We start from the raw sequence: 18,767 nt of genomic DNA, 5'->3' as shown, positions 1-18,767 counted from the left end.
TTTTTTATACAGTGTCTGTAAGGAATTACTTCTTATGGCTCTGTAACAACTCTGAAATATATATTTTTTGGTATCTAGCACTTCTGTTTCTAGAGATTTGCCGTTATATCATTCCAGAGCCACAGTCAACATACATATATTATACAAACAAAAATTGCCAACATGCAGTTAGCTTTTATGTTGCCCTAAGTTTGAGGCTTATAACAAACAAAGAAATCCAGTTGCCAGGGAAAACAAAACACATGAAGACAATTCCCATCCCAATTGTGGGTTAAGTCGAATGTTGCCCAAATTATGTGTCACTTATTGTGTCATTAAATGACTTATGTGTCATTTATTCCTTGAAAGGTCATTTGTCCACAATTTAGAGCAGAATCTGGACTATCATGCAACCGTGGTATATTTCATTTGAGGAAATTGTGGATAGGTTAATAAGTGGGAAAATATTTTATTATAAAGATCTGGTATTTTTTATCAGCCCCAATTTTTTTCTTTTTGACATTTCTTGCTTGCGTGTTTGCCTTTGCTGATTTGAGTTTTAAACAATAAAAACAAAACAAAACAAGGACATTTAGGAGATTGGCTTGGGAATGTCTAATAAGCATTCCTCCTCTCCTTCTGACTTCCTAGTTTTCACTCTAAGGTCTCACACACACACACACACACACACACACACAAATTATCCAGCCAGAGCAGAAGGAACTAATCAGCGTAATTATTTCTTGGGTGTTGACTAACTCCTTGTTCATGGAGGGTAGAAAGTCTTTATTTATGCCTCCAATGTGGCTTTCTTCTCAAACAATAATATTAGAAGAAAATCACTGCACCCTGGCTTGAAGTCTGTATTGGAAATCTGGTTTAACACGTGGAGGTAGGTTTCTAAGATAGTTGCAACTCAAGAAGACTGCAGAGGTTGCAAGATGAATCAAATGCAAGCTGACTTGGTATAGCCATATAGAGAAATGTTTCTATATGGGTCTCCGATAAGGGCACAATTTACCTACCTTGCTCACTGCTTCATTCCTAGAGTCTAGAATCGTACCTTGATCATGGTAAGTGCCACAAAATATCTTGGAATAGGGCTTCCCTGGTGGCACAGTGGTTGAGAATCTGCCTGCCAATGCAGGGGACACGGGTTCGAGCCCTGGTTCGGGAAGATCCCACATGCCGCGGAGCAACTAGGCCCGTGAGCCACAACTACTGAGCCTGCGCGTCTGGAGCCTGTGCTCCGCAACAAGAGAGGCCGCGATAGTGAGAGGCCCGCGCACCGCGATTAAGAGTGGCCCCCGCTCACCGCAACTAGAGAAAGCCCTCGCACAGAAGTGAAGACCCAACACAGCCATAAATAAATAAATTTAAAAAAAATATCTTGGAATAAATAAATATATACACCCATTAAGAAGAACTCAATCAATGTAGATCTTGTTTGAGCACCAAAATCATGACCTTGGTTAGTTAGGCTCACCTAAATCCAAGAGTTTCTGCTTTTACAGTCCTTAAATATTAGGACTTTGGAAATAAGATTCTTAATTTAGATGAGTTAAGGAAATCTTATACTGGATTTTAAGAAGCATAGCATTTGATATAAACTCATGTAACTGATTGTAATTAGAATAATAGGAGTGCAATTTTTGTTTAGTTATGGATCTTTCTTCACTAAGGAACTACTGAACCCCCTAGGAGCATATTTTCAATACCAATCTGGCTACCTTTGTTCCATGCTGATTCTTTATGTATTTTTAGTCTCCTTTTGTTTGGTTCACATCTCTAGATATTAGTTTAGAAGTAACTAGCTAACACTAATTTATGTTCCGTTCCATATACACAACTTTCTCTCTTAATATTGGTTACTACTCTCTTTCCTTACATTGGTTTCTGTTTCCTTGTGCATATACATGCTGGGCATTGCATTAATTCACTAAAAGGGTGTCATTTCTCTTTTTCTAATAGGAAAGACCTGTATATTTCCTGCTGCCCTTTCAGGACATTGGGCTCACCTATGTTTTCCCAGCTCCTGAAATAGGCTAACCTATGCTCTCTTTAGCATTGCTTCTCAACGCTGCCCTTTCTCTGGCTCTCTGCCCTTCAGTAAGGACTGAGGAGCCCCGTCCTCTGAGACAGTGGTTCTCATGTACTGCTGTTATTTATGAGCTCTTAGCAACTGTACTTGCTAATGGATAAAGTACCAAGAATTGTAAATAATTCCCTTTTAAAAATACAAATGAGAGAAGTCTAAAACAGAATGTGGAATCAGGTACAAAGAAGAGAAGTGCATTTCTTATCAGAGAAGAAGAAACAGAATTTGCAGTTCACCAATACAGTCCTGATTAGGGAAGAGAGATCATAATTTTGGAATTAGACAAGCTAAGCTGGAAACAATGGTGCATGTGATATTTTAGGGGTTTAAGAAGAAGAAAATGCACATAGTCTTTCAGTGTTTTTCTCTCCTCCTTTGACTTTAACAATTACAGGCCTTTAGTGTTTAAAAACATCATATCTTTCAGAAGTGATGAAGATAATATTCTTGATATTTTAATAAATATAAACTCTTCAATTTTTTTTCCAAGTTAACTTTTACATAACTGAATTTATTGTATAAAGGTGGTTTTTTTTTCTATATAATTGTCTACCTACTTAAAAATGTAGAATAATTTAACAACTGTGTCACATTTTATATACTATGAACATAATCGTTGTAAGTAATCTATGTGTAATAATGTTTGATTTATGTCTCTGAAAAGACATCTCAGTTAAAATATTAAACCAGAGCAGATTCAAGGATATCCATGTGATAAAATCATTCTTATTCATTTTCTGGAATATCCTGTTGAATGAGAGAGAAAGAAATGGGGTTATAGCTGGAATGCTCATGCCGTGAATGTACCTGTGGAAGTCTATTATTTTAGTGTTTGTCTTATAAAAAAACAAAAGAAAAGACAAGACAAGAAAAGAAAAGCCTGCTGAGAATCTCTATTGTTAGATCTCTGATATTTAGTTGCGCAGTTCTAGGACCAGTGACATCACACGTGGTGTTGCCTTAGTAACCCCAGGCTACAAAGTTTTCATTGACCAGCTTGTCTCCATGGCCCCTCCCTGGTGCTCTTCACAGCCAGCCTGTTCTCACGCTTGGCCTCAGGCAATCTTTCCTGACCCCTTGGTCTCTCCTCTTGGCTCTCTGGGAATGGCTCTACCATACTCTCCTGTTTTGCAAGGGAAAGAGGAGCTTCTCTGAAGAACATTCCAGAAAGACCTTAGGTACCAGAGACTCCAGCCTCTGTGATGCTCCTAGTGTTGCTTACCAGAGATTCTTCCATCTCTGGGATGGAAGCAGGGATGGATCACAGACCATCTCCTCCAGAGCCCACAGTACCAATTCAATATATATTTGAAGAATTAAGCTGAAACCACTGGCAAATTTGTAATTCAATTTAAAACTGCAGCTATCCAAGAAGAAACAAATAAAAAAGGACTTTTTAGCACTTTCAAGTCCCATCATTCTTTTCCTGTGCCACCAGTCATGACTAGACAGGCCTCCTAAACAGTGGCTCTGGAACTGCTCAGGAGGAGTTATAACCCCCTGCCAGCAGTGCCAAGTCACTTAAGATTTCTCTCCAGGTGTTCATACAGAGCCTAGTCTCCAACAGTGTGTCAGAGAATAGTGCTCTCAGATTAAAATTGTAATTTAGCAATTAAACAAACAAAAAAACCTTTGAATTACAGAAATAAAGTGCAGGGTGAAACACGTGACTTTCCAATGAAGTGAGCAAACCTCTACACCTCTCCTTTCTCGGAGAGACTTGGGACAAACCCTGCCTAAACGTGATGGCTCTTCTACTATGTATTCTATATGTATTTTCTAAAATCAGTTTGAAGTATGCTAATGTCTCATGTTTCTTTGTAAGTGTCCCCAAGGCAATTCCCATGTGTGGATTTTGTGTTTGGAAGAAAATCCTTCAAGAGCATGGGCTTTCAATGTCCTTCTCTTTTATTTCTCACAGTACTCAGCCTATTGCATACTGAGTAGATGGTCAGAAACTTCTTGTTAACCAGCTTTTTTCTTGCAGGCCCCAACTGCGCATGGGGTGGGTACTTGATAAGTATTATTGACTGCCTCCCTGACTTTTGAAGCTAATTATTTCTTTACATCTCGTGTTAAAGCTCTACCACATCCTGTGAAACTATAACATTGATGTAAGGATATGCATCTTCAGGCATTCCACCACATATCAAAGAAACAACTAAAACAGGGAAGTCTTGCACATACGAATTTATTATACTGTTTACTTTATGTTTGAAGGTAGGAGCCACAAATTTTTTGATGTGCAACAATAATACTATTAATAATAATAATGCTGTGTCCATCACACAGTAGGGTTTCAATAAACATATATATTTTGCTGGATTTAAAATTCACTGTGTCTTCTATCTATTTATACTTGTGTGAGTGTTTGTAAATACCCAGTAAAGCATCTCTTTTCTGTTGTTGGCTTCTTAAGCATCAAGCCTGAGAACAGACTTAATTCAAATGTGAAGTTAAGACCTCAGTCGAAACTCTTTACATTGTTTTGAGTTGGTGATTGGGCTAGATTAGTGATATTGAAAATAATATTTTCCTTATTTTCTATTTATCTACCACTTTTATGATAAACATATAATTTGTGTGACATCATCTAAAATTGAATTGTCTCTTCTTGAATTTAATGGATCAATGATGTCATTATTGTGTTACATAGTCCGTGTCTGTTTAGTAGGGACTCAACAGCTTTCAATCTTGTCAATACATACAGTTAAAAATCTATATTAAAATACATATTAAAAACACTTTAAAATTCTCTCTATATAACTCCATGTTTTTAAAACAGTGCTATTTTTGATGTGTGTGCTATGTTACAGTAGTTGGATTGCTTTTACGGAACGCTCTCTCCCATCCTCATAGACTGTGGAATCTCTGAGCCTTTGGGACACTCTGCTGACTTGGCTGGGAGAAAGTTCTTGCCTATTCAGTTTTTGCCACTGCCTTTGGCACCTAGAAGCCTCCTTCCTCTTCCCCTCCCGGGTTTCTGTATAATAAGTGTGTCTGGGTTTCTGTTGCACGGAACGTCCCAGAGCGAGAGACTCTGGGGCAGTCAAACAAAGGCAGGATTTCATTCACCTGGCACGCTGACCCCTTGGATCCTGGCTGGAAACTGGGCACCGGGGCCCAAGGGCTGAGAGCAGGGCCTTACATAAGCCCCAGTGCTAGCAGCTGCTGCCTGCCCGACCTGTGACAAGGGAGCTCTTCTCCCACAGTAGCACACGGATTTCTCTTTGTTGGAGAACACGTTGCTTCATAATTTAAAAAAATCCACTGTCTTCTGTAGATACTCTCCTCCATGTCCGCATACCGGTATCTTGGCTCAAATGAGAGAGGAAAATTTGTATGTTAATAGAGTAATCTAATTAACTATTGGAAAAACTCCCTTAATAACCTTCTTATTCTTTTCCTCTTCCTCAATTGCCCAGCTGTGGCACGATTAAAATAGTGACAGGGCAGGCTTCCTATGAGTGCCCTAGATCCCATATCCTGTCCCGTGTACACATTCACAACATTCATAGGTGACCTCTGGGAACTAGAGCTGTGTGAGCCCAGGCGAGATTCATTACTGAGCCTCAATCCTTGTACCTGAGATAAAGAAAAAGGATACCCAATAATTTTTCCAATTACTAGTCATTTGGATTATGTGACAAATCCCCCAGGGGGATCTTCTAGCCCACCAGCCTCCTGGGAGGTTGTCTATGTAAGGTGTATCTATTAAGGCTTTCTGGAAGGATGGTGTCCATCTCCACTCTTGGGAACAGCTTTGTGTTCCCAGGCATAAAGGGGACTCCTTTATGGAGTTCCCTTTAAAGTAGAGGCAAAAGGCCTCCTCCTGCCACCTGTGGAGGGAAAAGGACTGCAGATGCCAAGCCCTTCCAGTAGTTCTCACATGCTGGAGTCTGGCCCTCTATTCTTCTCAGAAACTGTAACACTACTTTATTTATTTATTTTTACCTAATTTAGGGTTATGAGTTTTTTACCGGGGAGAGTGATAAATCAACCCTCTAAGAGAACTGGTTCTTGAAAGCCATAAAAGAAAAAAAAGAAAAGAAAAAGTTGTATGAAATGTTTTAAAATTCACAACAAAAGAAACTTTATATTCCTAAGTTGCTTGCTGATTTTTTTTGTGTGTGTGTGTGGTATGCGGGCCTCTCACTGTTGTGGCCTCTCCCGTTGCGGCCACTCCACGTCATGTGGGATCTTCCCGGACCGGGGCACGAACCCGTGTCCCCTGCATCGGCAGGCGGACTCTCAACCACTGCGCCACCAGGGAAGGGAAGCCCCTTGCTTGCTGCTTTTTATTTTGGCTGTTTTTTCTAGGCTGCTGCAGGTTGTACATGTAATTTTGAAACCCAGAATCCAACTTCCCAGGTGGCTAACTTGGTCATTTGGTTTTGCCTCCTTCTGTGGACTAAACTTTTCAGTCTAACTAATATTGATGTCTCCTTCATCAAGCAAGTCAATTGGTTCAGAATTATTCTCCCTGCCAACAGACAGCTGAGTGAACTTGACCTTTACCTTTAACTTTAGTTTAGCTTGAATGTCACATTTTATATTCCTGATTTGGGAATAGACATTGAAGTCAAGAGTGGATGACATGGTGACTTATTTTCTAAGAAGTTTGCTCTTCCTCAGTGGGAAATTAAGGTTGGAAAAAAAAAAAAAACCTAACCACTCCATATTGGAAATCCAGAGAGATCACATGAGTCCGTCATGCTGGGAGAGGATGCAGTGGGATTGTTGCAGGTGTCCATTCACAGTTCACATGTCTTTGATGTATTAGTGGATGCATGAAAAAAAAGTAGCTGTGCCATGTATAGAAAAAAATCCATCTCTTGTTTCCCTTATTTTCACAAACACAAAGTTAGTTTCTAAGGAAGGTGGCTCAGTGGAGGGAGGAGACTAAAACCCTAAGTAAGAGACTGGCATCTTGTGGGCCTAGAGCACGTATAGACTTGAATAGTAAAATCTCCTCCGCCCACTCTGGATAAGAAATAAGGTAGACCTTTTCAGGCCACTGGGAGGAGGTACAGTCTAAAAATAAGAAGACTTTGAAGGGGAATATTGCAATTGGGCCAAGAATCATGAACTCAAGGATAGATTTTTGCAGTCACCAAATACGCTTTGGGGATTCTAATGTTACCCATCTTGAGAGCAGTGGTGACCCACTGTTTGTACAGTTCCAGCCCTGGTCATATTTTTGACTGTCTTCATCATGGCCTTTGGCGGGCCTGCCTGTTCTCTCCATATTCCTGCTTTCTGTCTCTTACAGCAGTGGGTGTCAGCTAACATAAAAAACATAGTTACCTCTTTGGGAAGTGGGGAGTGTGGGCGAGAACTCACTTCCTCAGGCAAACAGAGAAGTATGGGAGGGGAGGAACTTTGGAATCTGGTTGAGGAAAAAGAAAGAAAATAAGTTTATTCTTGTTCCCTGGGAGCTAAATTTGACAAACGCCTGACTTAATAAGGAAACCCAAACCTCCCAATACTCAATATTATGTATATAAAAGAGAATAATAGTGTCTCAGGAAAGAGCTGCCAGGACTTTCATGAGAACTTTGAACGGTTGTCTGTTTAGGACAATTGGGCTGTTCTTGGTTTAATGTTTTCTGTATTCCCCTGGGCCAGTGGATTCCTCATAAAGGGAAGGGTTTTGAAAGTGGAAAGAGTCCCTCCTTCTTTCCCCATCTATGTCAATGTCATATATTTGTGACCTAAGAGATGACAGACACCACTGAAGTAAGTGAACACCTTCATAAGAAATCCAAAAATATCCAGCGAAATACACAGAAAAGCTTGTTTAATCTGTTACTTCCTCAAATAGCTTCTAGGTAATGAGATCAGCGTTGTTCTAAGGGGAATTAGCAGGACTCAACATCCTAGGACTCCTGAGCAAATAGATCTGTGAACCTGAACAGAGCAAAATCCCACGCTGGGAATTAAAATAATAAGGGGAGGTCATGTGCACCAGGGGCTGTAGACAGTTTCCTATTTTTCTTCTGCTCTTTGCTCCCAAAAATTGGATTTAAAAAACAAAACAAAAAACAGCTTGACCAGAATTCACAAGAAGTATAGGACTTTTTTTTTGGCTATGACCCCAAGAAAATTGCTCACAAGTAAATCTTTAATCCAGTTCAGCACAAATATACCTATTGTTGAGTTCTGACCATTAATTGTCCCTTGACTGCTCGGAGAATCATGCATCTCAGTGCCTGCTACAACGGCAATGGTAATGACCTGCATTTATTAAGTGCATTATCATTTATTACCTTATTTAGAGCCTCATGGCAACCTTTTGAAATAGACACTGAATATTTTGTTAGTCATATTCTTTTAGATGAGGAGATTGAAATGTCTGAATGTTGACTGACTTGCCAAACATCTTGCAGATGGAGAATAGCAGAGTCAGGCCCAGAATCCAGGTTTCTTGACCCCTAGCCCAATAAGCTCTTCGGAGCAAAGTGTTTAAGTGGGGGAGGATGTATCTGAATGAAATCCGTGTAACTGTATTATATGGTTTCTCCTGCTTCCAAGGGACAGAAAACTCAGTTCAACTTCTCTTATGGAAAAAGAAAGGATTCATTTGTTCATATAACTAAGGAGTCTGGGAGAACTGGCTGGCATAGCTAGATCCAAATCCTCATATATCTTGTCAGAGATATGTTATGTCAGATCTCTGGGCATCCTTTTCTTCTGTATGTTTAATTCTTAGGCAAGCTCTCCCTCTGTAGTATAAAGATGAACAGCAGCAGCTCTCAGCCTTATAATCTTCCAGTGAAATGGTATCAGCTAAAGCAAGTCCTTTTTTTCTAATACTTTCAACCAAAATCCTGAGATTTATTTTCACTGGCCTGGTTTGGGTCGTGTGCCAGGAAATGTGATGTCTGTGAGGGCAGGTCTGGTTCATGGTTCTTCCATCGAAACAGGGATGGGATAACTCTAATGGCATAAATCTGGAGTGGAAGAATGGTGATTCCTCAAAGGAAAGCCAGGGTGCTTTTATCAGAAGAAGAGACAATAGATGCTTGGCAGGAAAAAACAGCAAATGTCCTCTAGAAGAGCTGTTTCCAACTCACATATGAGTTGGCCCACCCCCCTTACTGAGACAAGACTGAAGAAGCAGATGGGGATGTACATGCATAACCAAGCAACACAGGCAGTTCTGATACACATCTCTTCTCTTCCTCTCCTTTCTCTGCCACCAATACACACCCTCATATCTTGCTGTTTATCAGTCAACTCATTTACCTAGAATATTCTTTTCTTTCTACTGCCCATACTTTATTTAGGCATCCTTTAAACTTCAATTCAGGGGTCACTTCAGATAAGATGGACTAAATGTGTCTCCCTAAAATTCATATGTTGAAGCCCTAACTCCCAAAGTGATGATATTTCGAGGTGAGGCCTTTAGAAAAAGAGACCGGAGGGTGCTCTCTCTCTCTCTCTCTCTCTCTCTCTCTCTCTCGCACATAAGACACAACTAGAAGGTATGTCCATAAGCCAGAAAGAGAGCTCTCACCAGAATCCAACCATGCTGGCACCTTGATCTTGGACTGTTTCCTTCTAGAACTCTGAAAAAATAGGTATCTGTTGTTTAAGCCACCCAGTCTCTGGTACTACGTTATGGCAGCCCGAGCTGACCAAGACAGGTACTATAGCCAGAGCCTGTATTCCACACTCCCCTCCTCCAGTTCCTTGCTATCCCTAGTGGATAGAAGAATCTTTCCAGAATTTTATTGTGCCCAAGCCACCACTGCTTGATCATCTGTGTGGATACTGCTACAGACAAGTAAACAAATGTCACCCATTAAGGAGAACACTGATTATAAAAGTTTCAGTTCAACATTCCTGATGTTATTGAAGTTCTCCGGGACTTAAGGAAAATTCTGATTTCCATCATACAGATGTGATATGGTATTTCAATTATGCTCTAAGATCAACCTCATGGACTTGTAGAAAAACTTCAAGAACTCCTACACTGACTCAATACGTCAAGTATCCAGGTGAAGCAAAGGGGGAAGAAAACAGATGAACTCAGAAACTTTCATTGTCATTTTCTTAGGTTACTGCATGAATGCCACTGGTATTTATCACATTCAGGATAAAATATGTGCATTCCATGAGGAACCCATCCCACAAACAAAGCAACTGCTTCAAGCCTTCCTGGGACTACTCAATTTCTGCCATGCTATACTTCCGCAAAAGCCACCACTGCTAAGTCCCTTCATCACCTAATAGAAAAAGACATTTGGTGACATTGACTTATGACCTTAAAGTATTTGGGTACTCTCAGGAATGAAAAGCAGTTCCTGAATTCTGAGTCTGTTCTAGTACTTTAGAATGAATGTAAACCATTTTTTCTTACCACTGACTCATCTCTTGGAACATTTGAGATATATGTTGATACAAAACACCACACAACATGAAGGCGCCAGCGATTTCTTTCTCAATGACAGTGCAATCTACTCTTGAAGAATAAGACATTAACACAAAATTAAAAACCATATTTTTCCACATTTCTATGTTTTAAGGAACAGGGTGCACTTTAAAATTTTTTATTGATAAAAATAAGAGCAGTTATCTACCCCTCCCCCAATTTTATAAATAAAACCTTTCAATTTTATAAATAAATATGCTTTACAACGTTGACATACACACACTACCAAATATAAAATGGATGGCTAGTGGGAAGCTGCTGCATAGCACAGGGAGAATCAGCTCGATGCTTTGTGACGACCTAGAGGGGTGGGTTAGGGAGTGTGGGAGGGAGGCTTAAGAGGGAGGGGATATGGGGATATATGTATACATATAGCTGATTCATTTTGTTGTACAGCAGAAACTAATACAACACTGTAAAGCAATTATACTCCAATAAAGATATTAAAAAGCACACAACAATGAACAGAGGTCTGACACTAAGTGTAAAGAGCCTTACTAACTTACACGGAAACCACTGAAATGGGCAGCCACCACCCAGCCTTTACATAATCTTTTTAGGATGGATAATTGAGGGGAGCCACAGATTTGCATAATGCCTTTCCTTGGGTGAAACATTGGTTCAGATTAATTTCTGAAATTGTATCTTACATTAAGAACATTCTATAAATGTGTGTGGGAAAGACCAGGCTGATAAGAACTTGTCTTTGTATAACAAATGGTCAATACACAAACACACAAGTACACCATATGCACTATGGGCATACACCATATGCACTCACATACACCATGGTTAAGAACTCAACTGATTTTGCAGAATCATTTCAGAGGAAAAACTTAATTATACTGGACTTTTCCCCACAATGGCTCAGTGTACTCAAAAGTCCACCTTAGAATTCTGGCGCAAGAATCATAGGCCTTTACTTGTGACAAGCAACAACACTCTGGCTGCCACTTAATATTGTTCCTGATGATAATTTCATACACACCTCAAGTAAGAATGAAGAATTTATGGACAAGCTTCTTAACTGCTGCCTCTGTTTCATTAGCCATAATATTACTGATAAATAAATGATCCCTCTGAAAGAATGGGACAGCAAACCAAAGATGACTCAAAGCAGGTTGTAGGAAGAAAAAACCCAACCACTAGCCAAATTTCTCATTGAATATGTCATTCAACAGCATTCAAATAATATTTATTCAATTGCTATGGGTTTACCATGTTTGCTTGTAAACATTGTAAAGGATGCAAAAAGAAAAATGATGATGAGAGCATTTTAATTAAGAAAGTTTAACCAAGGTTCAGAGATTGGATTGTATAGGTACAGAATTAATCTCAGTTGGTCTGTTGTAATCCTGTGCTTATTTCAGGGATACCTGGAGCCATAGTTCTGACTCTTGGCCAACACTGAATGAAAGGTACTACTATAAACGGAATATTTGTGTTCCCCCAAATTCATATGTTGAAGCTTAATCCTCAATGTGTTGGTGTTTGGAGGTGGATCCTTTGGGAGGTGATTGAGTTATAAGTGTGGCACCCTCATGAATGGGATTAGTGGCCTTACAAAAGAGACCCCAGAGAGATCCCTCACCTCTTCTGCCATGTGACATTACGGTGAAAAGGCTGACATCTATGAACCAGAAGCCAGGAAGTGGGCCCTCCCCAGGCACCAAATCTGCCAGCACCTAGATCTTGGACTTCCCTGAATCCAGACCTGTGAGAAATGAATGCGTGTTCTTTATAAGCCACCCAATCTATGATGTTATGTTATAGCAGCCCAATCAGACTAAGACAGGCTAACTGGTGATTAATATAGTCCTGTGCTAGCATCTGAGACAGGACAGGGCCAACCTGATCCTTAAAAGTATTTAGTGTGATGGTTCGTACCTAGATTCTATTATATTCCTTTGGTTTCTGCTATTGAGCCTGGACATGCAGCGTGTTTTGGCTGCATGTGACAAGAAGGATATCAGAGATACCTCCTTGGATGAGACTGTGGCTTACCTAACACTGACAACAGCCTTGTGATATAGGCAGGATTGTTGTCATTTCACTGGCATTAGCCTGAGGTGACAGAGCATAGCCTGGATTTGAATCCAGGCCTTTTGCTAAGATTAGCGTGTTTATGGTTTCATGATATTTTCTGCCAAATTGATTCGCGTCACTTATCTTTTCAAATTAAGCTGAGGACAAAAAGCAAAACAAGAATATATTCCAGAAGCAATTCGATTCACATCTGTTAATCTTTGCTGAGATTAATCTCAGAATAATGACTGTCCTCCAGAAAGTCTACTAATGAAAGCTTTCTTCTCCCTTGCTTGCTTATTGTCTCCTATGGAACAGGGACCTGCCATTCAAGCATCCCTCTTTAATAAACAGAATTATGTATCAAGAGAGAAGTATTAATCTTCTTATAAATCTTGCCTCAAAGCAGGTAGGGAAATAGGAAAACTACACTATGGAATAACAGTACAACACAGGGTAATATTTTATTGTATCTTTAATACCATTTTCACTGGCAAAACAAAATAGACTTATGTGAAGACTCCCTATACCATTGGTGCCAAGAGACCAATAATATATACATGTATTAGATTTTCTGTGTTAGTTCAGATAAAGTAAATTTAGCAATTATTTATTCGCTACTCACTAAGTGGGTAGCACAGTCTGGAAAGGGCCATTCTCAAGTGCATTGTGAGATGGGAAAAGTTTAAACATATTCCCGTTTGCCTCTACTTTCTGTACACCTTACTTTCCCTATCTTATGGTGCCTAATTCTGGCAATATCTCCCCAATATGAAAATATGCTCCCGAGAAGGGATCAACAGGTTCATACATACAGCTGTACATACATACATGACCATTTTTGCTGGGTATTTTCTGCTTGCCCCTGCACATTCTCTCAACTATTCTTTACCATTCATTCTGCCCCAGACAATGACCTATGTTAAATATATCAAAGAGCTCTCTAGCCCTCTGGCTTTAGGTTTGGTTTGGTCAATGGAGGTGCCTGGCAAAAGATAGGAGGAAGGGAGAAAAATGAAGCCAAGATATTAAGTCACCTGGTACCCCTCTGCAGGGTGCCACAGGCTTGCTGCCCCCTTTCAATGAAAGTCACAACTCCTGTCAAGGTGCTCCTTTTCACACAACTTTTACCTTCTAGGGTCTAATAACTGCTCTCTCTCCTAGATCCTTTGGGTCAAGGGATAATAATTGTCTTGGGATACTGCATTATCTCTTGTGCTTTTAAAAATACTCTGCCTGCCCCCTTATAGATAATCTCTTTACTAAACCATCATGAAATTATCCTAATTTTATTGTGCCGTATTTTCTTCTGAGACCCTGTGTCATGTAACCAATGGGCATTCACACTTAAAGGAACAATTCATGAAGACCCAAGAAAACAAAACTATATTTATGGTATTTCAATACTGGCTACACAGAAAGTGTTCTAGTTTATATTAATATTCTGCTGCCAAAAAGTTCTTTAGTATACAACAATAAACAGTCATTTAGTTCTTCAGTCTGCAGGGTTCTGCTGATCTGAAGTAAACTGATAATCTCAGCTACGCTGGGTCTTTCATCTATAGTCAGCTGCAGGTCTTCCAGGTGGCTCTGCTGATCTTGGCTGGGCCCATTCACAAGAGCCTGAATGTCTGCTGGCAGATGGCTGATCTAAGCTGGCCTCATCTGGAACAACTAGGCTACTTGGCTCTGATCCATATGGCTTTCCTCTTTCAGCAGATTAGCCAGATACGTTCTTACGGCCATGGCAGAGATCAAGAGAGCAGAAGGCCAATTATGTAGGTGCTTTTCAAGCCTCTTTTCAATTCAGGTCTTCTAACATCTCATTGGCTTAGGCAGATCTCATGGCCAGATCCAGAGTCAGAAACACACTACAAGGTTGCCTGGCAAAGGATGAATAACCAGGAATCTATGAATTGGAGCCACTGAGGCAGTCAATTAATCCCAGAGGTTTTTACAGCTATCTGGTTCTTTACTTCACAAAGGAAATGACATTTATAGTGGGCCTTGAAAGATGAGTAGATTGCCATGAGATGGAGAAGTGAGGTAGCATGTGCAAAGCTTAGAAGCATGAAAGTGCTTGATATGCTTAGGAAGTAGTGAATAAACAAGTGTGCTATTTTTAAACTTTATATAAATGGGTCATACATTATGTACTCTTGTGTCTGGCTTCTTTCACTAAACATTACTGAAGATTTAATACTGTAAATATGTCAATTTTCCCTAAATTGATCTATAATTAATGCAATTTCAATAAAAATAGCAGGATTCCTTTTTACAAGTTAATCAGCTAATTGTAATATTTATATGAATATCAAATAGCCAAGACAAACAATCCTGAAGAACACAGTTGAAAAAATTACACTACTAGATATTTTCCAATCCAAGAGCATGGTATATCCTTTCATTTATGTAAATATTATTTCATTTCCTTTGATAATGGTTTTGTTTTGTTTTGTTTTTGTTTTTTAGTTTTCAATATACAGATCTTAAATAAAAGATGCTAGATTTTTCCTTTTATCTCCTCAGTGTGTCACACACCCAATAGATTGGTAAGAAGATGAAAACAGATGGGATTTATCTTTTCTGCCTTTCTCATGTTGTTATTTAACTACATGAAAGGATTCTGATCTGAAGAGGAGAAAGAAAGAGAGTTTGAAGAGATGATAAACCATGAAAGGGCCTTGTTCTCTATGCCCTTCCCTGGAATAAACTTGCCTATAAGATTGAGATTCTAGATTTGGGAAGATTTGCAACCTGCTCCCCATCTGAAAGGTTTTGAATGCAGCAGCTCCATTGAAGAACCCAATATATGAAAGGCAGAAAACTTAAAGGCATGGATATCTACTTGGGGTACTCTTAATTTCCCATGGTCCCCAAGTGACTTTGAGAATATTTCATGTCTTCTGAAGCCATGAATAAAACCTAGGTATTAGGTGGGAGGGAAAGCTAAAATGCCAATCAGAAGACTACAGTGCAAAGTGAGGACCTGGGTCACCTACATGGAGGTGAATGAGGATGTAGCTGCATCTTTGTTGGAGTGTAGATAGCAGAAAGCTGCAAGGAGTTAATGGAGAAGTGTCAGATGGATCAGTTGCCACCTGCCAAACGAGCACTGGGTATCATCTAAGCTTGGAAACAGGATGAGGACTTTAGCTACAGATGCTAGCATGATCACAGAGGCCAGAAAGTGTGCTGCTTATTCTGCAGTAACATAAAAGGGATTGCTGAACCACCCAGAGGCTCAGATCAGGGCCAAGAAGAGGGAGAAGCAGAGAACACTTGGAAGGGACTGAGGAGGGAGAAAATACCAAATTATATTAAAGTTTAAACTAGAAGAGACTAGGAAATTACTGGACTGGAATAAGGAGAAATCCAGAAGTAAATGAGTTTATTTCTGTAAACTCTACTTCTGTAAACTGTACTAAATTTCAAGATTTAGTACAGTGTGGAAATGGTCACTTGAGACCATTTTTTGATTATAGGAAAAGAAGAAAACCTAGAGTTTTTCACACTTGAGTTTTGTGGGCTGCTGAGACAGTAAAAAGTATGCCCATTTGAGACAAAGAAGTAAATGAGGGCAGATTTTAAACAGCTTTGACTCATAGGAAAGAGTTTGGACTCTGATGTGGCCTATAGAATAAATATTTTCAAGCAGAAGATTAACAGGATCGGTTCTATTTTACAAGTATACTTGGCCCTTGAACAACACAGATTAGAGCTGCACCGGTCCACTTATACACAGACTTTTTTTCAATAGTAAATACTACAGTACTCCACAATTTGCTTTAGTTGAATCTGTGAATGTAGAAACATGGATGTGGAGGAACAGCTTACATGGAGAGCTGATTATAAATTTTATCTGCAGATTTTCGGCTGCTAAGATGATCAACACCCTTAACCCCTGTGTTGTTCAAGGGCCAACTGTATTTCTAGTAGCAAGGTGGGATATGGATAGAAGGAGAGCGACTTTGGCAGCACATCACATAGGAAGCTTTTTAGAAACCCAAGCAAGAGATGACAAAGGCTTAAATCAGAGGCTTGACAATGAAGATTGTACAATAGTGTATAGGATAAGTTAGTTTCAGGAGTAAAACTTCAAACATTAGTTTGAATCTTCCAAGGGCATGAGAAGAGCTGAAGACTCTTGTGTGACATGGTCAAAACATGAGAAACAAGAAGAGGATTGGGTTTAGGGGCAGAAGGCTTGTATTCAGCTGTGTACATGGATTTGAGATGTCCATGTAATATTGAGGAGAAGACTTGTAATGGGAAGTTAAACATGTAAAGCAGGAACTCAGGGGAGTTTGAAGACTGGAGATGAAGATACAGTGGCTGATTATTTTCTGTGTGCCAAGAACTTTCTTAAGGACAGTTTTTTGGGGAAAAGAGAACATAGAAAATCTAGTGGTCTCTGTTCTCCTGCATTGTCTGAATAGCTAGTGATTTGTAGGGTCCTGGGAAATTCCTTGCCCCCAACATGCCAGCCAGACGCCTAAAGTCTTACTGCTAGAATGTATTCCTTTGTTTCAAAATTGCTTTATCACGTGGCCCATTTTAATGCAAATATTTGTATAAGTGATTCATCATTGAAACCCCATGTCTTGGTAATAATTTGGAAGAAAGAAAACTGGAAAATACTAACACAGAAAGGAGAGACAAGGATGGATGGCTACAATTATACTATGCTTCATATTTTGGTAAAGTTGCTCTGTAAATAAATCTTGGGAACCATGCCTCAGAGTCACAGATACTATCACGGTAATCTGCAGTGTCTGAGATTTCAGTCACTCCTTCAGATTTATGTATTTTCATCTTCTGATGTAGGTCTTTTTTCAGTGTAACCTCAGCTACATCTCTGGCCCCTTTGTTTCTGAAAAACCCTCTTGGAGGCACATCCTTAGTATGTAATAAACATAATTACAACCTTGGTATGTATCCACATCTTTGGAGGCTCACTGTTGGATTTTTTCAGGAAAGCTAAAGAGCATTTGGATACAAAGCCAAGTGCAGTAGAGGCCTTGCTCAATTGACCTGAAGAGAATGGTGCTTTGGAGGGACAGAATAGCAATAAACTCTAGATTATTTCAGAACTTTGTTACTGAAACACAGAAAGGTTAAAAAAATTTCTCTAGAGACCCAGCAGACTCTTAAAATCCCAGTTTATCCCATTTATTGCAGCTATGAGAACTTGAGGGTCTCTGTGCCATCGTTTCTAAATATGTAAAATGAGAATAATAGAGTCGATTTTGTAAGAGTGTTTCAAGGATTAAAAAGCAGAAAACATCAGATTGCAATGTGCTTATCACTTTACATGCAAGAGCTCAATGAATTGTGAGTGTGTAATGCTCATGATGACTTGTCCAAAATAACGAATCTCTTACCTTAATTTCTGTATGGTGTTCCCTGAAACACATCTCCTTTCAAATGTCTTTGGATAGAGGATGGGAGTCAAAAGAAGATATGTGTGAAAAAGGAGAGGCAGTCACATGAATTTGGAATGTTAGGTGGGAAGGGGATTGGAATGTGCACTAAAGCCATTACGTGCCCAGGCTGGATAATCATGCATCTGCAGATCATTCCTTCCTACCACTCAGCCAGTTGCAAGTCTGACAGAACCTCCTTAGGAGTAGAAAAGGATGAATCATCGCACACTGTGTCTGAGGGGGGATGAATCCAGGCATTGGCTGCAATTTCATATTGAAAACGACTTACTCTGCTCTCACAGTGGGCTTTCTGATCTTCTTGGGCGGCATCCTTAGTAGAGCATTTCATATGTGAAGCATATCATTGCATTCCCATCAGTGGTGTTTTGGGAAGGGTATGTAAATGTTAACCAAAACCACAAAGAAAAGATGTTGTCACTTTCCCATGGCATGTAAGAAAAACATGGATATTTTGATGCATCCAGTTACATGCAAACTCAGCATAGCTAAGGAAAAGATCAGTTTTCAAAGTACTACTGCATTGAGTAAATGAGGTATGACTACAGAGAAAGGAACTAATTATGTTTTCAAGTGTAATTGTTGAAGAAGTCACATATGATGTGTGTGTGTGTGCATGTGTGTGTCCTTTTTAAGCATTTTTGCCTACCATTTAATTTAATATTGGGGAAAAATCTCTATGGATTATAAAAACAACTCCTACACATTAATACTATGTTTTTAAACATCTTGCTTGATTCCAAGTTGCTTGTAAATTAGCATCCAGAAAACAGAATATTTGATG

General features: G+C 39.5%; 1 long non-coding RNA gene across 2 annotated transcripts; it reads right to left on the bottom strand.

The window, feature by feature from the left end:
- Positions 1–3,131: 3,131 nt before the first annotated feature.
- On the bottom strand, positions 3,132–18,033 carry LOC113627534 (uncharacterized). Of its 2 annotated transcripts, none has more exons than XR_003435593.1 (3): positions 17,924–18,033; positions 7,385–7,466; positions 3,132–5,395 (listed from the first exon to the last, which is right to left on the bottom strand). It is a non-coding gene; the product is annotated as an uncharacterized LOC113627534 (long non-coding RNA). The 2 variants fall into 2 exon arrangements; XR_003435592.1 differs by lacking the exon at positions 17,924–18,033 and adding an exon at positions 10,443–10,682.
- Between the last annotated feature and the right edge of the window lie 734 nt (positions 18,034–18,767).

This window comes from Aethalodelphis obliquidens, unplaced genomic scaffold (assembly GCF_003676395.1).
Source record: "Aethalodelphis obliquidens isolate GAN/ISIS:26980383/991018 unplaced genomic scaffold, ASM367639v1 scaffold21, whole genome shotgun sequence".
Taxonomy (NCBI): domain Eukaryota; kingdom Metazoa; phylum Chordata; class Mammalia; order Artiodactyla; family Delphinidae; genus Aethalodelphis; species Aethalodelphis obliquidens.
This window is presented reverse-complemented; position numbering and strand designations above follow the sequence as displayed.